Source organism: Lepus europaeus, chromosome 7, assembly GCF_033115175.1.
Source record: "Lepus europaeus isolate LE1 chromosome 7, mLepTim1.pri, whole genome shotgun sequence".
In the NCBI taxonomy this organism is placed as follows: domain Eukaryota; kingdom Metazoa; phylum Chordata; class Mammalia; order Lagomorpha; family Leporidae; genus Lepus; species Lepus europaeus.
Genome location: NC_084833.1, coordinates 48,097,574 through 48,124,153, shown reverse-complemented (window position 1 = coordinate 48,124,153; position 26,580 = coordinate 48,097,574). Strand labels below are relative to the sequence as shown.

Here is a 26,580-nt window from a genome sequence, read left to right as displayed (position 1 = left end):
ACTATCCACTCTGCCTGTCAAAAATAAATAAATAAATAAATAAAATAAACAAATATTTTTTAAAAAATAATGTGTACATGATGGTAAATCTGTAAAGGAAAGGATTATCAAGTTAGGATTCTGTTTATTTACAGAGGAAGAGTTGTGATCAGGGAAAAATATGCTGGGGACTTCTGGGATACCAGAAATATTCTACTTCCTAACCTAGCAACTGGTTACATGAGTGCTTATTTGATAACTAATTGCTAAATAATCTTATATGCTTTATGTATTTTTCTGTAGTATTTCACAACAGAAAAGAATCTACTCCCTACATATTTCAAATACCACATTTCCATATCTAAATCATATATGGTATGTGAAAAATAACCAAGAACAGCTGCTATATGGGGCTGTTTTTTAACCACATGTGGCAAACTATGTAAATACAAAAAGTCAAACCTAGGAAGTCATAAAAAATTCAGAAATATACTATCCTTTTTTCAGCTGCCCATCTATAGGCTAAACTTAAGACACTGCCCTTAATCATTAAGAGATATAGGGAGGTGCTGGCACTGTGGCACAGCGGGTTAATGCCCTGGCCTGAAGCGCCAGCATCCCATAGGGGCATCGGTTCTAGTCCCGGCTGCTCCACTTCCGATCCAGCTCTCTGCTATGGACTGGGACAGCTATACAAGACGGCCCAAGTCCTTGGGCCCCTGCATCCCTGTGGGAGACCCGGAAGAAGCTCCTAGTTCCTGGCTTCGGATAGGCACAGTTCCGCCGTTGCAGCCAATTGGGGAATAAATCCACGGATGGAAGACTTCTCTCTTTCTCTGCCTCTCTTCTCTCTGTGTTACTCTGACTCTCAAGTAAAAATTAAATCTTTAAAAAAAAAAAAGAGAGAGAGATAGGGAAAGGTTAAGATTGAAAAGCAAAGTAACAAACTTCATAAAATATGATTTCCAAAATTCTCACCATTTATGAATCAATGGACATTGCACATAACAATGACAGTCAATTTATGTAAAAAAAAAAAATTGTTGCATTTTAAAGTGTAAACATTTAAAAATAAATAGTAAGATATCCCAATCAGAGATGAATGCACACTCTCATCCCTGTATGTATACATGGTAAATTTATTTTACTTCTTATTTCTATTAAATTAGAAAATCTTAACTACAGTTTGTCAGAAGGGCAGCAATGTCTGGTCATGGTTCTATCAGATAGCTATGGATATGTACATAAAATCTCATAGGTTCTACCTTCAAAATACTTCTGAACCAAATCATTTTATGTTCCCATCCTAGATCATCTAGCCATCATCACTTGTTCTGCCCTAGATTACTGAAATAGCCTCCCAACCTGTCTCCCTGCTACACTTGCTACCCCTTCACATTCCAACTTCATATTATCTTCAAGATGCAGCTGGAGTCATCTTGAAAAGTCAAGATCACGTCATTTTTTTTTTTTAAGATTTATTTTTATTTATTTGAAAGAGTTTCACAGAAAGAAGAGGCAGAGAGAGAGAGAGAGAGAGAGAGCGAGCGAGAGAGGTCCTCCATCTGATGGTTCACTCCCAATTGGCTACAATGGCTGGAGCTGCGCCGATCTGAAGCCAGGAGCTTCCTCCAGTCTCCCACATGGGTGCAGGGGCCCAAGGACTTGGGCCATCTTCCACTGCCTTCCCAGACCACAGCAGAGAGCTGGATCGGAGGTGGAGCAGCTGGGACTTGAACTGGAGCCCATATGGAATATCGGTGCTTCAGGCCAGGGCGTTAACCACAGCACTAGCCCCATCATGTCATTCTTCTTAGAATTCTGAATACTGCCCATCTCCTGTCAGAAAAAAGGTAAAAATCTTTACAATGGCCCACCCAGGTTGTCTAATCTCTAATACCCAATTATCTCTCTCCAATAATTCTCCCTCCTATTTTTGTCATACTGGCCTTCTTGTTCCTCAAATACTCTATGCTTTCAACTCAGGGCCTCTCCTGTTCTGTTTCCAGGCTGCTCTTCCCCTGAATAGTTATACAGCTTACTCATTCAGAAGGTGACATTTGAATAAAGTCCTTCCTGACAACCCCGTTAAAACTGCAACTTTCTCCTGTGTACTTACTTTCTCCTTAGCATTTAGCATCATTAGTACACCACAGATTTATTACTGATTTTATTTCTTATCTGTCTTTCCCCTCTAGACTGTAAATTTCATGAAGCTAGGACTTATCTGGTCCATTGTTCTATCCTCAGCACCCTAGTCATGGAACAAGAAAGCTTCCATTTAAATATCTGTTGAACAATTAAATCTAATGTGGACCAGATTAGGAGAGAATTCTTCACTGTAGGATTCCTTCAATACTGTTAGATACTTCAGAGTACATGCAAATACTATACTCAGTGGTACTTCTCCTTTGGAGCTCCCCTCTTAACTGCTGCAGCAGCAGGTTTCTCACTCAAATAAATCTTGTTTTGCACACTGTCATTGTCCACATGGAAATTCTACTTGAGACAAGAACTGAGATGCCCTTCATTGTCCTGTAACACCGGCATCTCATATGAGTGCTATTTCAAATCCTGGCTGCCCCATGTATGATCCAACTCCCTGCTAATGTACCTGGTAAAGCAGGGGGATTATGGGCCAAGTGCTTGGGCCCCTGCCACCCACAGGGGAGACCTAGATGGAGTTCCTGACTCCTGGCTTTGACCTGACCCAGCCCATCTCGGACATTTGGGGAATGAACCATTAGATGGAAGATTTCTTTCTGTCTCTGTCACTCTGCCTTTCAAATAAAAAAGAAAATTTTTTTTGAAAAATTTTAAAAAAAACTTTATATAAAAAAGCTGTACATATATATAATAATGGCCAGATGGCCTACAAATAAGATGACTTTGAAATGACAACAACCAAGACTAACTCCTATAAAATCACAGCCCCAATTATCTTCAAGGTCTCAAGTCTTGGCCTCAATCTGGGCCCATTTCTACTCTCTTAGGAAGTGTATTTCTGGGACTGGCGATGTGATCTAATAGGTTAAGCCTCCCCTGGCAGAGCCCGCATCCCATATGGGCACTGGTTCAAGTCCCAGCTGCTCTACTTCCTATTCAGTTCCCTGCTGATGGCCTGGGAAAGTAATGGAAGATGGCCTATGTGCTTGGGCCCCTACACCCACATGAGACCCAGAAGAAGCTCCTGGCTTTGGATTGGCCCAGCTCCAGAGGTTGCAGCCATTTGGGGAGTAAACCAGCAGATGGAAGACCTCTCTCTGTGTGCAATTCTGCCTCTCAAATAATAACTCTTTAAAAAAAAAAAAAAGTATATTTCTTTTTCTATAATAAACATTTGCAGTTATTAAAAAAGGAAAATATCACATTGAAAATGAATAATTCAACCTAGAAGATACAATAAATACATTTTTTTTTTTTTTTGACAGGCAGAGTGGACAGTGAGAGAGAGAGAGATAGAGAGAAAGGTCTTCCTTTTTGCCGTTGGTTCACCCTCCAATGGCCGCCGCGGTAGGCGCGCTGCGATTGGCGCACTGCGCTGATCCGATGGCAGGAGCCAGATGCTTCTCCTGGTCTCCCATGCGGGTGCAGGGCCCAAGCACTTGGGCCATCCTCCACTGCACTCCCTGGCCACAGCAGAGAGCTGGCCTGGAAGAGGGGCAACCGGGACAGAATCCGGTGCCCCAACCGGGACTAGAACCTGGTGTGCCGGTGCCGCAAGGCGGAGGATTAGCCTATTGAGCCGCGGCGCCGGCCAATAAACACATTTTTAATCTAACCTTGTTGCATTTCATTTTAATTTACAGAATTCAAAAGCCATCTTAAATGTGCCAAATAAGTTATCAGTCATGCATATGTATTTTCAGAGCCACATGGTCCTTTATAGTCAGACCAAAATAACCATTATCTTGAAATACTTTGAGTGCTTAGTTCATGTCAGTTTGGGGATTGGAGATACTGGCCTTGAGTTCAACAGAGCAATCTGGTTACAGATAAATCTTACAGCATTATATAATATCTGCAGGCTTCAAGTCATAGAAATATCTGGGATTGTCCTAGGAGAATATGCAGAGTGAAAAGAGAAAAGAAACAAGGCAGAAAACATGAGGACTACTAATACTTATATCAGAGAGATCAGAAAAGTGTGAAGAGCTGTATCAGAGAAAACAATGTCAAGGGTTGAATAGGACTTGGCTCACCAACCCCATGCAAACATTTGAACCCCAAACTCTTATGTTAATAATTAATGAATTGGGCGGCACTGTGGCTTAACAGGCTAATCCTCCGCCTTGCGGCGCCGGCACACCAGGTTCTAGTCCCGGTTGGGGTGCCGGATTCTGTCCCGGTTGCCCCTCTTCCAGGCCAGCTCTCTGCTATGGCCCGGGAAGGCAGTGGAGGATGGCCCAAGTGCTTGGGCCCTGCACCCGCATGGGAGACCAGGAGAAGCACCTGGCTCCTGGCTTCAGATCAGCGAGATGCGCCGGCCGCAGTGGCCATTGGAGGGTGAACCAACGGCAAAAAGGAAGACCTTTCTCTCTGTCTCTCTCTCTCACTATCCACTCTGCCTGTCAAAAAAATAATAATAATAATAATAATAATAATTAATGCAATAACGCTGATGATTGATGGATGAGAGTGGAGGCTGGGGCAGGCACTGTAGCATAACAGGTAGATTTGCCACCTGCAGTGCTGGCATCTCATATGGATGCTGGTTTGAGTTCCAGTTGCTCCACTTCCAATCCAGCTCTCTGCTATGGCCAGGGAAAGCAGCAGCAGATGGCCCAAGTCCTTGGGTCCTGCATCCGCGCGTGAGACCTGGAAGAAGTTCCTTACTCCTGGCTTTGGATCGGCACAGCTCCAGCAGCTGCAGTCATTTGGGGAGTGAACCAGTGAATGGAAGACTTCTTTCTCTGTCTCTCTCTGCCTCTGCATTTCTGTAACTCTGCCTTTTAAATAAATAAAATAAATCTTTTTTAAAAAAATATTTATTTATTTATTTGAAAAGCAGAGTCACAAAGAGGTAGAGACAGAAAGAGAGGTCTTCCATCCACTGGTTCACTCCCCAGATGGCCGCAACAGCCGGAGCTGCGCCGATCTGAAGCCAGGAGCCAGAAGCTTCTTACAGGTCTCCCACATGGGTGCAGGGGCCCAAAGACTTGGGCCATCTTCTGCTGCTATCCGAGGCCATAGCAGAGAGCTGGATCGGAACAGGAGCAGCAGGGACTAGAACCGGCGCCCATATGGGATGCCAGTGTTGCAGTCCAGGGTGTTAACCCACTGCACCATAGCGCCAGCCCCAATTAATAAATCTTAAAAAAAAAAAAAGAGAGAGCCAGCGCCGTGGCTTAACAGGCTAGTCCTCCACCTTGCGGCACTGGCACACGGGGTTCTAGTCCCGGTTGGGGCACTGGATTCTATCCCGGTTGCCCCTCTTCCAGGCCAGCTCTCTGCTATGGCCCGGGAAGGCAGTAGATGATGGCCCAAGTGCTTGGGCCCTGCACCCGCATGGGGGACCAGGAGAAGCACCTGGCTCCTGGCTTCGGATCAGCGCGATGCACTGGTCACAGTGCGCTGGCCGCAGCAGCCATTGGAGGGTGAACCAACGGCAAAGGAAGACCTTTCTCTCTCTCTCTCTCTCTATTCACTCTGCCTGTCAAAAAAGAAAAACAAGAGAGAGAGAGAGAGAGAGAGAGTAGAGGCTTGATCCAAACAAACCCCAAAATGCATGAGGCCTTTTGGAAATGACTGCATTGGATTAGATGTTGGAGCCCCACGCTGGAATCATGATGGCAGCATAAGGAGGGACCACATAGATAGAGGAAGAGTGTGCTCCCTGTATTTGTCCCTGCTTTCTGGATAAACAAATGATCATTCCTCTGCACTTAACTCTGCCATTGCCAGCCTACACCAGACACGTGGGGCAACACGATCTTGAACTATGACCCTCCAAACTGTAAGTTGAAATAAACCTTTTTACTTTCCAAGATGTTCTCAGGCATTTTAAGTAACAAAAAGCTGGAGGAAGTGTTGTGGGGCAGCAAGTTAAGCAGCTATTTAAGAAGCCCACATCCATATGGAAAGCTAGTTTGAGTTCTGACTACTCTGCTTCTTTGGTTTTTTTAAAGATTTACTTTGTTTATTTGAAAGGCAAAGTTACACAGAGAGAGGGAGAGACAGAGACAGAGAGAAAACTTTCATCTGCTGATTCACTCCCCAAATGGCTACAAAAGCCAGGACTGAGCCAAGCTGAAGCCAGGAGCCTCATCTGGGCTTCATAGGTGGCTGTGGGGTCCCAAGCACTTGGGCCACCTTTTGTTCTTTCCCAGGTGCATTAGCAGGGAGCTGGATCAGAAGTGGAGCAGCCGGGACACGAACTGGCGCCCAAACGGGATGCTTGGCATTGCAGGCGCCAGCTCAAAATACTAAGCCACAATTCAGGCCCCAAGTACCCTGCTTCTGATCCACCTACCTGCTAATGCACCAATAATGAGCCAATGATAGCTCAAATGGTTGGGCCCCTACCACCCAAATGGGAAGCCAGGATAGAGTTTGGGGTTCTTAGATTCACCCTTACCCAGCTCCCTGACTGTTGCTGATATTTGGGGAGTCAACCAACAGAGGAGGTACCTCTTTGCCTTCTCTCTTCTTCTCTCTCTCAAATAGATGAAATAAACATTCTTAAAAAAAAGAAAAGAAAAAGGGGACTGCCATATGGAAGATCTTTTTCTGTCTTCCCCTCTCTTTCACTGTAAGTCTGACTTTCAAATAAATAAATTAAACTTTATGAAAAAGAAAAAAAAGGAAATGGTCAGTATCATCAGAAACTAAAGAGAGGTGACAAAAGATGAGGACTGGAAAAAACTGCAAATAAAAATATATCTGCAATAAATTAATTTGCAAATAAAAAACTGCTTCATATTTGATTTTTAAATTAATAGTTCTATAGAATTATAACTTAAAAAGTCATTCTTTTAAATTCTTTTAAAGTTGAACTTTAAGTGTTTTTTTAAGTAACAGCTTTATTAAGATATAATTAACATAAAATTCACCTCTATAAGGAACACTGTACAGCTTTTAGTATACAAAGTTGTCTAACAATCACCACGACCAAATTTCAGAACACTTTCATCATCCCTAAAAGAAACCTTGTACCCACAGCAGTCATTCTTTATTTCCCTTTCCCCTTCATTAGTAATTTCTAAAGAGAATAATTTTTGAGAAATATGCAAACTGGGAGAAAAGTGAGGAATTGTAAATAACAAGTACAAATTATTCTTTCACTTCTTTGACAGTAAAGAGAACTAGGAGTGACTGATAAATAAGAAGAGGTGGTGTCAGGAATGGCTGTTTAAATATTAGCTCAGATACTGGATGTACCTGAATAGAATGGTGGGGAGGGAGGGCTGTGGCATAGCAGGTAAAAAGCGCCACCTGCAGTGCTGAAATCCCACATGGCCGTGGGTTCAAGTCCCGGCTGCTCCACTTCTGATCCAGCTCTCTGCTATGGCCTGGAAAAGCAGTACAAAATAGATGGCCCAACTCTTTGGACCCCTGCACCTGCATGGGAGACCCGGGGGAAGCTCCTGGCTCCTGGATTGGCACAGCTTCAGCCATTGTGGCCAACTGGGGAGTGAACCAGCAGATGGAAGACCTTTCTCTCTCTGCTTCTTCTTCTCTCTGTGTAACTCTTTCAAATAAATAAATAAATCTTTTAAAAAAATAAAAAGAAAGAAAAGAAAATATTCTCTGATTAGCAGGGAAAACCCCCACATTAAAAAAAAAAAATACAATCAGGGGCAAAGCAGGTGGGGCCAACACCTGCAGTGCCGTTGTTCTATGTGGGTGCCAGTTCAGGTCTCGGTTGCTATACTTCCAATCCAGCTCTCCGCTATGGCCCGGGAAAGCAGTGAAAGATGGCCCAAGTCCTTGGGCCCCTGCACTCATGTGGGAGACCTGGAGGAAGCTCCTGGCTCCTGGCTTCAGATTGGTGCAGCTCTGGCTTTTGCAGCCAACTGGGGAGTGAACCAGAGGATGGAAGACCTCTCTCTCTCTGCCTCTCCTCCTCTCTCTGTGTTAGTCTGACTTTCAAATAAATAAATAAATCTTGGCCGGCGCTGCGACTCAATAGGCTAATCCTCCGCCTGACAGTGCCGGCACACCGGGTTCTAGTCCCGGTCGGGGCACCGGATTCTGTCCCGGTTGCCCCTCTTCCAGGCCAGCTCTCTGCTATGGCCCAGGAGTGCAGTGGAGGATGACCCAAGTGCTTGGGTCCTGCACCCCATGGGAGACCAGGATAAGCACCTGGCTCCTGCCATCGGATCAGCGTGGTGCGCTGGCCGCGGCGGCCATTAAAGGGTGAACCAACGGCAAAGGAAGACCTTTCTCTCTGTCTCTCTCTCTCACTGTCCACTCTGCCTGTCAAAAATAAAAAACAAACAAATAAATAAATAAATCTTTGGGGAAAAAAAGAAAGGACTATTATGTCAACTAAAAATGAGCGGTTGTGGGGAGTTAATGATATAAAGCAAATTTTTCACTATCTAAACATTGGCAGAGTTTTACATCTTTCATCACCTGCACACTTTACAATTTCAAAACAAAGGCCAATAAATATGTAATAGAGGAATTTGTATTTATTAGGAAATATTCATACATTGTGGCAAGAGAATGTCACTCCAACAACAGAAAACAAGCTAAGTTAACTTAATAATGGTTTTATGATATATCAAAGAAATGACAAAAATTCTAACGAATTAAATTCTAAAGTTTGGCAAGCACTATGGCATAGTAAGTAGGTTAAACCTCTGTTTGTGGCACCAGCATTCCATCTGGGTGCCAGTTTAAGTCCCTGCTGTTCCTTTTCCAATCCAGCTCTCTGCTTATGGCCTGCAAAGGCAGTGTAAGATTGCCCAACTGCTTGGGCACCTATACCTACGTGGGAGACTCAGAAGAAACTCCTGACTCTTGGCCTTCAGATCAGCCTAGTTCTGGCTGGTGCGGACAGTTGGGAAGTGAACTAGCAAATGAAAGCCTTATCTCTGTGCCTTTCCCTCTGCCTGTAACTCTGACTCTCAAATAAATAAATCTTTAAAAAAAAAAGATTCTAAAAGCTGATAAACACTTTATAGAGGAGGCCCTCCACTACTCTTAACCCTGGTACAGCAAACATGCACTGCACACAGGGATGAAAAGAAGACAGGCTTTTAAAATTTTTAATGGTTACATGTAGGCTAATATGGCAGCCTAGATCTCTGAGGAGCAGTGGGGTAAGGTTTAGTTGTCTAAAGTGCTAGATTAAGAATTACAACGAGCCCCAAGCATGGAACAAGCCTGTACTCACACACCAATTCTCCCAATAGGTCTTAACTGAGTGCATAGGTAGCATGCTTAAGTTCAGGGATAGAGCAGCGAGCTGAAATAGATCCCTCTTGAAGTCTGTGAACTACTGGGCAGTCATCTTCCAAAGGAGACTGGTAAACAGAAAGAAATTGATCTGAAGCACTCCCAGTTTTTTACCAAGAGCTTTGGATGAGGCAGGAAAGCAGAGAAAAATCCCTCTAAGGCTTTCCAGACCTTCACAGGATGGAAAACTGCACTCCATAGGTGAAGTAAGGGCAGCAATAGCAGAAGGCAGGAAGCAGGACTAACAAAGAGAACCTAAAAAGTGACCTAAGAAGCTAGCAGCTCGGTTGCAAAACAGAGATCTCTGGAATTCTGTCAGTGCTCAGATCTCAAATTCTGCTGAAGAGAAAGTCTTAATTCTGTCCCAAAATACTTGAACCTAATGGTGAAGTATATAAAACTAAAGTGACAACAAAGCAGAGTCAAGTTACTTCTAAATCAGACATTCAGTTTAGTGTCCTGATAATGGTAAATACTAAATAAATAATAAGTAAACTTCAGGCACTACTGTTGTTTTATATGCAAGTTGTCTGCTATACAATCAAAGAATAGGAGACATATAGAGATAACAATCAAAATAAGCAGATCCAGAGATGGTCCAAATGTTGGAATTACCTAACAGGAACCTTTAAATAATTATGATAAAATTTTAAATGATGCAGCAGGAAAGATAGACAACATGTATGAAGAGGTGGGGGATTTCAGCAGTGATGGAAACTATAAAAAAGAAATCAGAGGACAGAAAACAGTACACAAGAAATAGTTGAAGAGAAAACAGTCATGAAGATAAACATCAACCAAACAAGTCTAAAAAGGTCAGATGAAGCCCACGCAGGATAAAAAATACACTAGAGAGAGAACCTAACAAGATCACAGAGTGATATGGATCAAATGATCACCTGAAAGAAATGGCTTCAGTTCTTACTACTATTTGTGGAGTCAGGGTCAAATCAATCTATTATCTAGACAGTCTGTTCCTAAAGAAACCAGGAAGATAAGTTTTAATTCTATATCTTGTGTAGCAAAGAATTTAGCCTTGACCAAAGAAAGGTCTTGTCTTTGTCCTTGGCTTCTGGGAGGTAATCTACGTCATACCTGACAGGTATGTCTTTGCTTAGGGTGGAGCCAGACAGTCTTTGAGTCCTGTCATATCCATTTGAATCCAACCTGGAAACTGAGTTTAACCATGTGGGCAATCCATCAATCAGTGTCTATGAAATGAAGTTCCAATTAAAAAAATCTAGATACTTAAGCTCAGATGACCTTCCTTGATAGGCAATACTGCAAAGTGTACTGTCATTAATTGATATCCAAGAGAGTAATGAATGTAATGAATGCATCCTGTCTCCACAGGGAGACAACACCAGAAGCTCCATGTTTGGAAGCCCCTGGACATTATTCTATGAACTCCATGAATATAATAGAGTATGATAGAATATGACAGAGCCATGAGTATAAAACATTTAGTGAGTTCTATGTGTCCTTTGAGCAAGTTGTCAAACCTAAGAGTGGTTTTGGGAATTCCTATCCCAACTTGCAATTAGTGTCAGAAGTGAGAGAGGTCTAATGGGAGACCATATCCTCAAACTTTGAAGTCTCACAAACTCTGAGCATATCTCCATGAAAGACTTAGGTTCAGTTAATGGTGAAAGTTAACCAAATAAGCAGGTCTAATAAAATGTATGGAACCATCTATTTAGTTAAGTACATGTTTTATATAAGAGTCTTCAAAAAGTTCATGGAGGAGGCAGGTGTTTGGCCTGACAGTAAAGACAACAGTTGGGAAACCCGTATCCCATGCCAAAGTTATCTAGGATAGAATCTTGGCTCTGCTCTGATTCCAGCTTCTTGCTAATATGCAACATAGGAGGCAGCAGGTAATGGCTCAAGTAATCCAGTCTCTGCCACTCCCATGGGAGAACTGGATATAGTTCCTGGCTCCTGGCTTTGAACTGGCCCCAATCGTGGTTGTTCTAGACATTTGGGAAATGAACCAACAGATGGAAGACTGATAACTCTCTCTGTGCCCTTTAAGCAAATAAAATAAAAATTTTTTAAATCCAAACTATTCTCCCCAAAAATAATTCTCCATCACCGATAAGAACTTTTATAATTAAACTTCATATATTTGGGCAAAAGGGAATATAATCCTGTACTAAATTATTAGGTATAATAGAAAGCCAAAAGTGGATTTCAAATTCAGGCATTCATGTGATCTGATTTACAGTGTTCAAAGATCCCTATTGCTTGGTGGAAAATATACACAAGAAACCAGTTAACAGGTAACTGAAATAAAAAAGCCAGCAGGCAGTGACCTGGTCTAGGGTGATACCAGGAGAAATGTAAATTAGTGGTTTTACTCAAACAAGTAAACAAGCATAAATTTAGATAGGAAATTAACAGAAAACAATAATGTGACATAGAATAATTACCTGGAGGAACATTTTGTAACATTTATTTGAGAGACCAAGTGACACAGAGGGAAAGAGCTCCCATCTGTTGGTTCACTCTCCAAATGCCTGCAACAGCCACTGGCTGGGGCTGAACCTGAGAGTTAGAAACTCAATCTGGCCAGCGCCGCGGCTCACTAGGCTAATCCTCCACCTGCGGCGCCAGGCACCCCGGGTTCTAGTCCCGGTTGGGGCGCTGGATTCTGTCTCGGTTGCTCCTCTTCTGGTCCAGCTCTCTGCTGTGGTCCGGGAGGGCAGTGGAGGATGGCCCAAGTGCTTGGGCCCTGCACCCACATGGGAGATCAGGAGGAGGCACCTGGCTCCTGGCTTCGGATTGGCGCAGCGTGCTGGCCGTGGCGGCCATTTGGAGGGTGAACCAACAGAAGGAAGACCTTTATTTCTGTCTCTCTCTCTCTCTCTCACTGTCTAACTCTGCCTGTCAAAAAAAAGAAAAAGAAAAAAAAAGAAAGAAAAGAAACTCAATCCAGGTCTTCCACATCGGTGTTAGGGATCCAGTCACTTCAGATATCACTACTGTCTCCCAGGGTTTCCATTAGCAAGAAGCTAGAGTCTGAAGCAGAGTCAGATATTGAACCTAGGAACTCCAATGTGGGATGCAGGCATCTCTACTGCTAGGCTAAATGCCCACCCTGGGGATACTATTTTTAATAATATGGTCAGAGAAAAGATGAAATTGAGGGCACAACCTGGACATAAAGAATGGACACAAGAAAGAATGAGCTTGACGGGAGCCTAGGGTAGTTACTGGCGCCATAAACTAGAGTGTCAATTTGTTGGGTCAACAACAGGAGTCACTGTGCACTTGCTCCTCATGTGGGATCTCTGTCCTTACTGTGCTGTTCATTGTGATTTAATGCTATAACTAGTACTCAAACAGTGTGTTTCACTTTGTGTTTCTATGTGGGTGCAAACTGTTGAAATCTTTACTTAATATATACTAAATTGATCTTCTGTATATAAAGAGAATTGAAAATGAATCTTGATGTGAATGGAAGGGGAGAGGGAGCGGGAGAGGGGAGGGTTGCGGGTGGGAGGGAAGTTATGGGAGGGGGAAGCCATTGTAATCCATAAGCTATATATTGGAAATTTATATTCATTAAATAAAAGTTAAAAAAAAAGTAAAAAAAAAAAAAAAAAGAGTTATAAGAAAAGCCAAGGACGCGCCGGCACCATGGCTTAACAGGCTAATCCTCCGCCTTGCGGCGCCGGCACACCGGGTTCTAGTCCTGGTTGGGGCGCCGGATTCTGTCCCGGTTGCCCCTGTTCCAGGCCAGCTCTCTGCTATGGCCCGGGAAGGCAGTGGAGGATGGCCCAGGTCCTTGGGCCCTGCACCCGCATGGGAGACCAGGAGAAGCACCTGGCTCCTGGCTTCGGATCAGCGCGATGCGCCAGCCGCAGCACGCTGGCCATGGTGGCCATTGGAGGGTGAACCAACGGCAAAGGAAGACCTTTCTCTCTGTCTCTCTCTCACTGTCCACTCTGCCTGTAAAAAAAAAAGGAAAGAAAGAAAGAAAAGCCAAGGACAATCTTCCCAAGCTTATTCACAAGTTTAAAGATGCATAAGCCTGGGGCCGGTGTTGTGGCACAGAGGGTTAAAGCCCCAGCATCCCATATGAGTGCTGGCTACAGTCCCGGATGCTCCACTTCAGATCCAGCTCCCTAATGATGCACCTGGAGTAGCAGTGGAGGTTAGTCCAAGTCCTTGGACCCCTGCAACCATGTGGTAGACCTAGAAGAAGCTCCTGGCTCCTGGTCAGATTACCTCAGCTCTAGCTGTTGCAGCCATCTGGGGAGAGAACTAGTACATGGAAGATGCATGAGCTTTGACAAGCTTGCATTCCATTCTTCAGCCTACATGAAACTTTATTATTAAGATTATGCTTTGGAGCCGGCGCCGTGGCTCACGTGGTTAATCTTCCGCCTGTGGTGCCGGCATCCCATTTGGGTGCTGGGTTCTAGTCCCGGTTGCTCCTCTTCCAGTCCAGCTCTCTGCTGTGGCCTGGGAGGGCAGTGGAGGATGGCCCAAGTCCTTGGGCCCCTGTACCCGCATGGGAGACCAGGAAAAGGTACCTGGCTCCTGGCTTCAGATTGGCACAGCGCCAGCCGTGGCGGCCATTTGGGGAGTGAACCAACGGAAGGAAGACCTTTCTCTCTCTCTAGCTGTCAAATAAAAAAATAAAAAAAAAAAAAGATTATGCTTTGGGGCCAGCGCTGTGGTGCAGTGGGTTAATGCCCTGGCCTGAAGCATCGGCATCCCATATGGGTGTCGGTTCTAGTCCCAGCTGCTCCACTTCCTGTCCAGCTCTCTGCTATGGCCCGGGGAGAGCAGTAGAAGATGGCCCAAGCCCTTAGGCCCCTGTACCCATGTGGGAGACTGGAGGAAACTCCTAGCTCCAAGCTTCAGATCGAAGCAACTCCAGCCAATGCGGCCATCTGGGGAGTGAACCACCAGGTGGAAGAACTCTCTCTCTCTCTCTCTGCCTCTCCTCTCTCTATGTAACTCTGACTTCCAAGTAAAATTTTTAAAATCTTTTTTTTAAAAAGTAAAAGATTATGCTTTGTAAAAGAACTACAAATATATTAACAAGGGACTTAATTATCATATTTTAACAAAAAGCAATGACTACACTTTAGTGTAATGAGCCCTAGCATTCATTATTCTACCTTTAAACCTTAGGAGCAACATTCTGTACATAAAAGACTGATAACTATGGCATCCTGCCAAAACAAGTTTTTGCATTTGCATGTCTATCACTATATGTGTCTTGGAGCAGCACAAAGAAAGAAAGGATTTAGTCATGAGAGGTTCCTATGGAAAGACATTTTGCTGACCAAGCAGTTTTCAATCTAACTCAAAATCCCAATAGTAGTACAACTTTGTGAAGATGAATACTGAACTTTAGACTACTTTACTGTTCATTCATTTCACATGAGTCAGTAGACATACCCTGACACTACCCCAGTTCCAACATGACAAGTAACAGTGAAGCTTCTGTGTTAAGTGATACGATACATGCTTGCAGGTTCATGTGGCTTACGTCAGTGGAAAAATTAAACTGAATAGCAATAATGACAAAAACAAAAACTAACAAATAGTTCACAAACTGTTCTTCAAACTCCATCAATTTCTATGGCTAAAAGAGAACTCTTGATAGCACATGACATCAGCATTTGCATGAAGTTAGTTTTTATGAAAAAATTAAACATAAATAAAAGGTTTACAAAAGGACAGGAGAAAGAACAAAGTAATAGCAGGATGAGCTCAAATATCAGACCTTCCTCTTATTTACTGTGCTTTTATTTTTTAGATTTTTTAAAAAGATTTATTTATCTATTTGAAAGGCAGAGTGGCAGAGGCAGAGGCAGAGAGAAATCTTCCATCCATTGGTTCACTCCCCAAATGGCAGCAATGGACGGAGTTGAGCTCATCCAAAGCCAGGAGCCAGGAGCTTCTTCTAGGTCTCCTACAAGGGTGCAGGTGTCCAAGGACTTGGGCCATCTTGTACTGCTTTCCCAGGCCATAGCAGAGAGTTGGATCAGAACAGGCAGGATCCGAACCGGCATCCATATGAGATGCCAGCACTGCACACAGTGGCTTTACGCCACCAAGCTAGCCTCTTAACTGTGTTATTTTAAGCAAAGTACTTAATCTCCCTTTGTCTTTAGTTTCCTCATCTGTAAAAGGTAGATAGTCATAGTGTTTTCAAGGTTGAATAAAATTATACATATGTATGTGTATCACATACACATATATAAAATGCTTACTTTATAACAGACTGTTAAAAATACATATGTTGGGGCCCGGCGCTGTGGCATAGTGCGTAAGGCATCTCTGCAGTGCCGGCATCCCATATGGGCACCGGTTCCGATCTACCTCTCTGCTATGGCCTGGGAAAGCAGTAGAAGATGGCCCAAGTGCATGGGCCCCTGAACCTACGTGAGAGACCTGGAAGAAGCTCCTGGCTCCTGGCTCCATATCGGCACAGCTCCAGCAGTTGCGCCCATCTGAGGAGTGAACCAGGGAATGGAAGATCTCTCTCTCTCTGCCTCTGCCTCTCTATAACTCTGCCTTTCAAATAAATAAATCAATCTGTAAAAAAAAAAAAAAAAAAAAAAAAACAACATATGTTGGGGGTCTGGTAGTATAGTACAGGTTAAGCTGCCACTTGCCATGACAGCATCACACAAGATAGTGCCAGTTTGAGTCTTGGCTACTCTACTTCTGACCCAGCTTCCCACTAATGTACCCAAGAAGGCAGCAAAAAATGGTCCAAGGATCTGGGCCCCTGCCCCCATGGGGTAAACCAGGATGGAGTTCCTTGTTGCTGGCTTTTTGTGTCTTTTTTTTTTTTTTAATTTTTGACAGAGTAGACAGTGAGAGAGAGAGAGAGAGAGAAAGGTCTTCCTTTTTCCGTTGGTTCACCCCTTAATGGCTGCTGTGGCCAGCGTGCTGCGCTGATCCGAAGCCAGGAGCCAGGTGCTTCTCCTGGTCTCCTATGCGGGTGCAGGGCCCAAGCACTTGGGCCACAGCAGAGAGCTGGACTGGAAGAGGGGCAACTGGGACAGAACCCGGCACCCCAACCAGGACTAGAACCCGGTGTGCCGGCACCACAGGCGGAGGATTAGACTATTGAGCCGCGGCGCTGGCCATGTTGCTGGCTTTGACCTGGCCCAGACTTGGCTGTTCCTGCCATCTGGGGGTATGAACCAGCAGATGGAAGATATCTCCCTCCACTACTCCCCTCAACCCAGGTAATCCCTCTGCCTTTCAAACAAGTAAACAAATCTTTCTAAAAAACCACATATATGAGGAGGCGGGCATTTAGCCTAGTAGTTACAATACCCATGTCCCACACTAGAGTATCTGAATTTGACATTGAGCTCCTGACTCCAGCTTCCTGCTAATAATGTCTACTCTGGGAGGCAGGGGCGATGGTTCACATAACTGGTTCCCTGCCACCCATGTGGGAGACCAGGATTTAGTTCCTGGCTCCCAGTATTAGTCCCTAAGCCAGGGGTCACTCTGGGCAATTGGAGAGTGAACCAATAGATGGGAACTCTCCCCCTCTGCTTCTCAAATAATAAAAATTTAAAAATACATTTTTGGCCAATTATTAAAATAAACATCAATATGTTCCTACGATTTAAAAAAGCAGCTTATTGCCAACAACTGCTTCAAAAGACAAAATTAGTCATTAGGAAAATGCAAATCAAAAACAATGAGATACCCCTTTAAATCTATTTGAATGGATATAGCTAAAAAAAAAAAGAAAGAAAGAAAAAAGTGATAACGGGGCCACAGGGGGCCAGCACTGTGACATAGCAGGTAAAGCGGCAACACCTGCAGTGCCAACATCCCATAAGGGCTGCTCCACCTCTGATCGAGCTCTCTGCTGTGGCCTGCGAAAACAGTACAAGACGGCCTAAGTCCTTGGGCCACTGGGGGGGGGGGGGGGGGGGGGATGGAGGGAGTGGGGACGGACCAGAAGAAGTTCCTGGCTCCTGGTTTCAGATCGGTGCAGCTCTGGCCGTTGCAGCCAACTGGAGAGTGAACCAGTGGATGGAATACCTCTCTCACTCTTTCTGCTGCTCCTTCTCTCTCTGTGTAACTCTGACTTTCAAATAAATAAATCTTTTTTTTTTTTTTAAGTGATAGCAAGGATACAGAGAAATTGAAACCCTTTTTCTTTGTTGGTAGAAGAATGTAAAATGAAGCCACTTTGAAAAGCACTTTGGTATTGCCTCAAAAAATTAAAAACAACTTCTCTATGACTCAGATATTCCACTCCTAGATATAAATCCGAAAGAACTAAAAACAGAACTAAAAACAGGGACTCAAATATTTATACACTAATGTTTCTAGCAACATTATTTACAATAGCCAAAAGGTGGACATGTCCAACAAATGAATACAAAATGTGGTAATATATTTAATGGAACATTATTCAGTCACAGAAAATTGACAGGTGCTGCAATACAGACAAACCTCGAAAACATTATGCTAAGTGAAATAAGTCAGACATAAAAGGACAAATACTGCATGACTGCACTTACATATAAATATCAAGAACAGATAAATTCAAAGGAGAAAATAGGTAAGTGTTTACTAAGGGTTAGAGGGAAGGGGGAATGGTTAGTTACTCCTTCATGGGTGTAGAATTTCTGTCTGCAATGAAGACAATCTTAGAAATAGTGGTGATAAGTTCACAACATTGTGACTCTAATTAAGGTCGTGGAACTATGCACTTAAAAATGATTAAAATGACAAATTCTGTGATATCTAACCTACCACAATAAAAGTATCACAAAGCCATCATCCTGACAAATCTTCAGTTTCCCACTTTCAAAAAACTTAATTCTAGAACCCTGTGATTTTGACAATGAGCAAAAAATAGCTTGTATACATAAAAAACAAATAATAGGATAAAACCAGGTCCAGGGTCCATGAAAATTTTCTTTATTCACATCACAATTTTCTATAAATTTCCTAAGAAATAATTTACTTGAGGCCGGCGCCATGGCTCAACAGGCTCATCCTCCGCCTTGCAGCGCCGGCACACCGGGTTCTAGTCCTGGTCTGGCGCCAGATTCTGTCCCGGCTGCCCCTCTTCCAGGCCAGCTCTCTGCTATGGCCCAGAAGTGCAGTGGAGGATGGCCCAAGTGCTTGGGTCCTGCACCCCATAGGGAGACCAGGATAAGCACCTGGCTCCTGCCTTCGGATCAGCGCAGCACGCCGGCCACAGCGTGCCGGCCACAGCGTGCCGGCCACAGCGGCTATTGGAGGGTGAACCAACGGCAAAGGAAGACCTTTCTCTCTGTCTCTCTCTCTCTCTCTCTCTCTCTCTCACTGTCCACTCTGTCAAAAATAATAAATAAATAAATAAATAAATAAAAAGAACTTACTTGAACAGGCACTAGGGCACAGTGGATTAAGCCACTGGTTGGCACACCTGCATCCCACATCGGAGTGCTGTTTTGAATCTGGCTCCTGTTTCCAATCCAGCTTCCTGTTTATACATCCTTAGGAAGCAGCACATGATAGTCCAAGTGTGTGGGTCCCTATCACCCGTATTAGAGACCCGGATAAAACTCCTGGCTTCAGCCTGGCACAAAGCCACTGTTGCAGCTATCTGGGGAGTAAACCAGCAGATAGATGATCCCCCTCACTGTCTTTCCCTCTCTCTCTCTGTAACTTTGACTTTCAAAATAAATAAATCTTTTAAAAATAAAATAAAAATAAGTTATTTTACAAAGAGGCCTCTTTACTGAATCTCAAAAGTATGCTAAAAGAAAGAACTCAGACTCAAAAGCTGTATACCACATGATCCAATTTATATGACATTCTGGGAAAAGCCAAAGTACAGGGATACAAACAAATCAGTTGTTGCCAGGACCTTGGGGTAGAAGAAGGGATTAACTACAGAGGGACAGAAAAAAACTCTGAAATGATGAAAATATTCTAAATCTTAATTGTGTTGTTGGCAGTTATACAACCATCCTTGTTTTGTTTTTTTTTATAATTTACAAACCATACACCTAAAACAGGTGAATTTTACTACATATATAACACAATAAGTATGACTTTAAAAAAGAATCCTAAACAACTGTAATGTCATGTCATGCTTTATAACAGATGCAGAATTCTAGTCTGGTAAATGTCATTATGAGATCCGGTTGGATGAAACTAGGCTATTCCAAATTTCTTAAAGCCAAAGAGCACCTTATTTCAACTAAACTGTAAAGAGATTTCAGAGTAGCTACACATTACATAGGATTCAGTTCCCAAGATCATATAGGACTTTTTTTTTTTTATATATATTTTTATTCATTTAATTGAAAGGCAAGCAGATACAAAGAGAGACAGAGATCTCCTATCCACTGATTCACTTCCCAAATACCAGCAACAGCTGGGACTGATCCAGGCCAAAGCCAGGTGCCAGAAACTCATTCCAGGTCTCCCACATGGGTGATAGGGACCCAACAATTTGAGCCATTACTTGTTGCCTCCCCTGGTACTCATTAGCAGGAAGCTAGAATTGGGAACAGAGCCAGGACTTGAAACCAAGCACTCTGATATGGGATGCAGAAATACTAAGCAGCAAATTAACCATTATCCCAATACCCACCTTTCATATAGGACTTTAAATACCAACTCATAAGTTAATGGTACTCAGAGAGCTGAAACTTAATCCAATTAAGGTGTTTAGGAGGTGAGTCCAGTGGAAACTGAGGGCATACCCATAGAGGGTAGGGTCTAGGGAGAGGGTTGGTTATAAAAGGTGAGTTGAGTTGCCCCTCTTCCAGGCCAGCTCTCTGCTGTGGCCTGGGATTGCAGTGGAGGATGGCCCAAGTGCTTGGGCCCTGCACCCCATGGGAGACCAGGATAAGCACCTGGCTCCTGCCTTCGGCTCAGCGCGGTGTGGCGGCCATTGGAGGGTGAACCAACAGCAAAGGAAGACCTTTCTCTCTCTCTCTCTGTCCACTCTGCCTGTCAAAAATAAAAAAAAAAAATTTTTTTAAAAAGGTGAGTTGAGCCTAGCCTCTCTGTCTCTGGCTCTCTCTCTCTGCTTCCTGGTTCACCATGTGATGGTTCCTTCACACAAGCTCCATTACTGTCACCCTGTGAGTCTCACCAGAAAGCCAAACCAATGGGCATGAGGCTCAGGTGGCCGGGGACTGTGAACTTCTAAAAACATGAGTCAAAATAAACTTCTTTGTTTTATAAGTGGTTCCTCTCAGATATCTTGTATAGTGATGAAAAACTATCACAAATGTACATAAAACATTTGAAGACAGTATTTTCCTGTTCCCCAACTTAGACTGACATTTTCAAAACTAAGATATTTCTTTCTCCCATCAACATCCAAGTTCTTTTCCTACCTCATCACAAAGTACTGATTTCCCTTTGTAGTTTCCTCTCACTCACTTCCCACTTTTCCATATTTTATTTGAGAGACAGAGAATGAGAGACAGACAGGAAGAGCTCCACCCACAGTTCATTCCCCAAATGCCTGCAGTTGGGCTGAGCCCATGGCCAGAACCAGAAACCATAGCCAGGTCTCCCACTTGGGTGGCAGGGGCCCAACAACTTGAGCTGTCTCTCAGTATAATCTGCCGTCTCTCAGTATCTGCACTGGCATGAGGCTGGAATCAGGAACCAAACCCAGGCCCTCTGAGACAGGAAGCCAACATATTTCTTTCTCTCTTTTTTTTCCCCCCAAACATAAAGTCTCTCACCTTAACAATCTTTTTTTGTTATTATTTATGTTATGCATTTAAAAGGTAGAGTGACAAAGGAGAGAAGACATTCCCTAGTTCACTCTCCAAATGGCCACAACAGCCTGACCAGGCCAGAGCCAGGAGCCGGGAATTCCATCCAGCTCTCCCACATTGGAGGCAGGGGCCCAAGGACTTAAGCCATCTTCTACTGCTTTACGAGGCACATTAGCAGGGAGTTGGATTGGAAGTAAAGCAACCATGCTGGCGTCACAGGCAGTGGCTAAAGCTGCTGCACTATGATGCCCTCCTCAGAGATGCCAGCATCTTAACCAGCACATCAACTGCTAGGCCAAATACCCAACCCTCATTTTGATCTGTTTGCTTTTCCTTCTCATTGAACAACAGAACTTAAATAATATTTTTTTTTTTTTGACAAGCAGAGTTAGACAGTGAGAGAGATAGAGACAGAGACAAAGGTCTTCCTTCTGTTGGTTCACCCTCCAAATGTCCGCTACAGCCAGCGCACCGCGGCCGGTGCACTGCGCCAATCCGAAGCCAGGAGCCAGGTGCTTCCTCCTGGTCTCCCATGCAGGTGCAGGGCCCAAGCACTTGGGCCATCCTCCACTGCCCTCCTGGGCCACAGCAGAGAGCTGGCCTGGAAGAGGAACAACCGGGACAGAATCCGGCGCCCCAACTGGGACTAGAACCCCGGGTGCCAGCACCGCAGGCGGAGGATTAGCCAAGTGAGCCGCGGTGCCGGCCGTAATATTCATTTTCTTTCTGCTTCTGCTGCTAGTTTCTTAGGGTAAACTGGTAATTTCTGTTTTTATAGGAAACTTTTTTGAATAATAGTCAATTTCCATTAGGATTCCCCATATTGCAAAAAAATTTTTTAAATATTTATTTATTTACTTGAGAGGTAGTTTCAGACAGAGAGAGGGGGAGAGAGAGAGAGAGAGGTCTTCTATCCACTGGTTCACCCCCCAAATGACTGCAACAGCTTTGCCAATTCGAACCCAGGAGCCAGGAGCTTCTTCCTGGTCTCCCAAGCAGGTACAGAGGCCCAAGCGTTTGGGCCATCTTCCGTTGCTTTCCCAGGCCATAGTAGAGAGCTGGTTCAGAAGAGGAGCAACCAGGACTAGAACCAGTGCCCATATGGGATGCTGGTGCGCAGGCGGAAGCTTACCCCACTACACCACAGTGCTAGGCCCTTGCAAATTTTTCAAATCTATTTTATCAACACTGTCTATACCTTTCTCTTCCCACACTCAAACTCCTTATCAAGTCCCTATTTACTTCACAAGAGGAACCAGCATTATATTGCTGCTCATTTATAGTCACCAGCCTCTATTTCAGCTCTTTGAAATATAAAAATAAATATATATCTTCCATATAGACTAGATTAATAAAGCTACAATGAATTAATAGCCTGAGATAAGATTTCCCGAATCATCCACAGGCAAAAGCTAATAGCAGAAAATAAGTATTATTTAATACAGAGTCCAAAAATCTGATACACAGTACATATCTTAACATTCAAATACCATAAAAGATCATATGAAAAGTACATTGGGCATAGCATTGTAAAACAAATTCAAGCAATGCCTTTCTTACATTATGCTAAACAAGTCACAATGTCTTTGGATCCCATTTTCCTTGCTCTATTTACTTCTCAGGTAGTAAGGTCTGGGGGTGGGAAGGAAGTATTAGTTAATTCAGAATCATTAATAATGCAAGTATAAGAAAATTATTTATTATTGGCAGTCATAGTGCTTTTGTCTAAAATAAGCCTAAAAGTTTTTTTAAAAAACTAAGCTCAATGCACAATAAATAAAGTGAATCAACACTGTATATTATTAGCAGTATCTACAATCTAATTCTTGCATTATAAGACTAACCATAGGGAGCCAGCACTGTGGCATGGTGGGTAAAGCTGCCGCATGCAATGCTGGCATCCCGTATGGGTGCCAGTTCACATCCCCGCTGCTCCACTTCCCATCCAGCTCTCTGCTATGGTCTGGGAAAGCAGTGGAAGATGGCCCAAGTCCTTGGGCCCCTGCACCCACATAGGAGACCCAGAAGAAGCTCCTGGCTTCTGACTTTGGATCAATACAGCTCTAGTTGTTGTAGCCATCCAGGGAGTGAACCAGCGGATGGAAGATCTCTATCTCTCTCCCTCTCTCTCTCTCTCTCTCTTTGCCTCTCTGTAACTCTGCCTTTCTGCCTTTCAAATAAATAAATCTTTAAAAAAAAAAAAAAGCGGCTAACTGTAAGCCTAACATTTAACCGTAAGAATATTAAGTACACACTATCTGAGAGCATTCTCAAAGTTAAAAGACAAATATTTGCTGCTAAGCCAACAAGCTCTTTCTAATCTATTGCAAGTGCTTTAAAATCATGCTTTTGCACTCAAATGTCTACATTTTAAAGAAAGCTAAAAGTAATTCACAATCCTTTTAACAGCCTAAAGTGTCTGTGTGCATTCTTTTGAATCCATTACCCTAGAATCAACAGATTACAATGAGAAGGAAAGATTTAAAATATAAAAAGATGCATAAAATAAAAATATCAAAAATGGACTCATGGTTAGAAACTTCTTCTAGCCCCAAATAACCTAAACCCTACTAAGAGCAATATTTCCAAGTATGATTACAATATTCACACAAGGAACATCATATATGAATAATAAAAAAGTATACATTACCAGTAATACACTTCTCATGGGAGTTGCTTTTCCTTTTCAAGCAGGAACCAAAGAACAGAACAGTAGAATTTTCATACTCTAAATTTACATTGTTCACTACAGTAGGTATTAGCCACATACAGCTAATTGTGGCTATCCTGAGTTGAGATGTGTCCCAAGTATTTAAAATACACATTCAATTTCAAAGACTTAGGGGAGAAATGTAAAGTCTCTTACATATGTGACTTCCATTCCTGGCTCATCTAATGGTTCTACTGGACAGCAGTACATTACATATAGTCAAATCTTAAATAAGAAAACGGATACCAGAGGTAATAAACAGTTTGCTAAATTATCTCACTGCTTGGTACCAGTAGGGTGAAATCTAGAACCTGATCACTTTTATCCACTCCATCCTCATTAATAGAAGGAATTCATCCTTTAAGCCTCAATTTCAGTATTATCTTCTTCATCACATCCACTCCCTCTCCATCTCCTATCATTTCAGCACTCTGGATCTACCACCACCTTTATAATCCCACTGACATAATTTGTATGTTTGTCTACCTAGACAAATTACAGAACTTCTTCTATCCCATTCACTTTTCTATCCCTGGAACCGTTATGGTGCCAGCATTCTGACAGGCCCTCAAGAACTAAGATTTTTCAGAGGGTTACATTTTAGCTCTCCTCAGGTACAACTATCCAATCAAATCACCCACTATGTGACTTTACTACACTAAAACACTATCATTTAACTGCCTCAAATTCTTTTTGGATTATGCTAAACTAATAAAATGGATCATTTATGTTATGAAAGCCACAAAAGTTTTTTCAAGTGCCTTACACTACTGCTGCTCTGATAAGTTAGTCTGATGTTCTGATAAGGATTTTGAGCTCTTGGGAAATTCAACACTCTCTGTAGGTGTAAGTTCACTTATCCAATGTGTTTATTTACAAAGTATACAACATTGTGCTAGATTAAAGAAAACTTCCTGAACATGAGAACTGATGCAGCAATCTTCAATTAGTCAAAAATTTTAGAACTGTGACTGGGGAGAGGGAAGGAACAAAGAATCACACTTAACACGGTTAACCACAGAAAGTTATAGTTCCTACAAATCCTAAATACAAGCAGTTATTCCATGAAATACAAAAAAAGTGAAACCTGTGAATAAATATATGCAAAGAAAACTTCAAGCAGCACACATACAAAACACAAATAGCACATAAAAACCACGTAAGAAAATCTGTTAATTTAGTCAACAGTTATGGAATTTGTGGAAGAAGCTCCGTATGCCCTCTGTACCAACACAAAATCACTTTGGAACTAAATTTGAGTTAACAAATACTAAAATTTCTACTCTTATTATGTTTTTCAGTACTCAAACACTGTCTTAATATTCAACAAGTCGATTATCTCCAAAAATCTGTTTACCACAACTAAGGCATTTCCATCTAATTTGCTATCATAAATAAGAGCCAACCATGCAGAGCAGCCTCTTGTAGACACTGAACCATAAGCCAAGGAGGCAAAGGTACAAAGTCTCCCCTGGACTCCGTGTTTCCGGCTGTCTGTGCAGCTTCCCCCTTTATGTCTTCACTACTAGTTTTCTTTTGCATCTTTTCTACTCTGTGGCTTTGATGCTCCAACAAATTAAACAATTTTCCCAGCAGAGCTTTTCTGCCTGACACCCACTCACCTGGAAAGATATTAGGATCTCTCTTTAATCTTGTAATCGTGTTCAATGAGAAAGGCCTCGCTTCAAACATCTACCGTTCAAAGGAAAACTTTAATTTCAACTTCTACTAGGCCAATATAGAAAAACAACTACCCCTGCTCTCTTCCACATTCTTTATCTCCATCTTTCCTCCTAAGTTTTCTCCTTCTTCATTTCCCTCCAGAATCCCTGCTCCCTCCCCCCCCCCCGGAAAAAATTCCACAGCTGGAGAATCTAGTTTCTAAAGCCAAACAATTTAGCGAAGAAAATAAGTATGTGGTTTTTTTTTTCCTTCAATTATTTACTGTTCCTCCATCACTCAGAAGAGTTAAGCAAATATTTTTAATCTGACTGCCCACCCAGAAAGATGATGCGCTAAATTCACACTGAAATAATACTATTTTCCCAAGGCAAGTGGATTCGCGGCGAAGGGAAAAAAAAAAAAGGAAAGCAACAGGGAGGAGAGTAGGAAGTCCAGGGAAAAGAAAGAGGATCTTCAGTCCCCAAAGCCGGAGACCGGACAGGAGGTGAGAGAGAAGGGCCATCACTGAGAAGTGCAGCTACACACTGGCCGGCATTAACAACCTGACCAGAGAATGCGACGGGTCCCGGAGGGACCGGGGGGGGGGGGGGGGGGAGCCTCCCCTCCCCCTTTGGGACACAACCAACCTCAGGCGCACTCCCGCCACCTACAAGAGGGGCCTGGTGGGGGCGCGGGCCCCTCGCACCTCCCGTGGGGCAGCTGCCAATAGCCCGGGTGGTGGCAAGACCCGGAGGGAGGTGAGCCGGGCTGGGCAGCGCCAAGACTACGGGATGGAGGGTCAGAGGCGGGCACCCAGGGGACTGGGGGCCGCGACAAGGGATCCTCCCGCCCTGAGAGCCCTCGACAACCTCGCAGAGCAGGACCCGGGGTACCGGCCCCAGGCGCACAGACAGCTCCTCACCTCACGCCGCCTGAGCCTCCACCTCCACCACAACCGGAGCCGCTGCAGCCGCCGCCACGGTCCGAGCCATTTCCCCCCTCAGCTGGCTCAGCCGCTGCCGAGAGCTTCGGCCGACTCCGCGGCCAGCCAAGCACCGCACGTCACTTCCGGGAGCAAGC

At 43.5% G+C, this 26,580-nt stretch overlaps 1 protein-coding gene across 1 annotated transcript in view; it reads right to left on the bottom strand.

Moving 5' to 3' along the window:
- PIK3C2A (phosphatidylinositol-4-phosphate 3-kinase catalytic subunit type 2 alpha) overlaps positions 1-26,548 on the bottom strand; it is a 127,733-nt gene extending 101,185 nt beyond the window's left edge. Inside the window, exon 1 of the mRNA XM_062196424.1 lies at positions 26,423-26,548. The gene's annotated coding sequence lies outside the window, so the exon portion shown is untranslated. The remainder of the gene's footprint in view (positions 1-26,422) is intronic.
- Between the last annotated feature and the right edge of the window lie 32 nt (positions 26,549-26,580).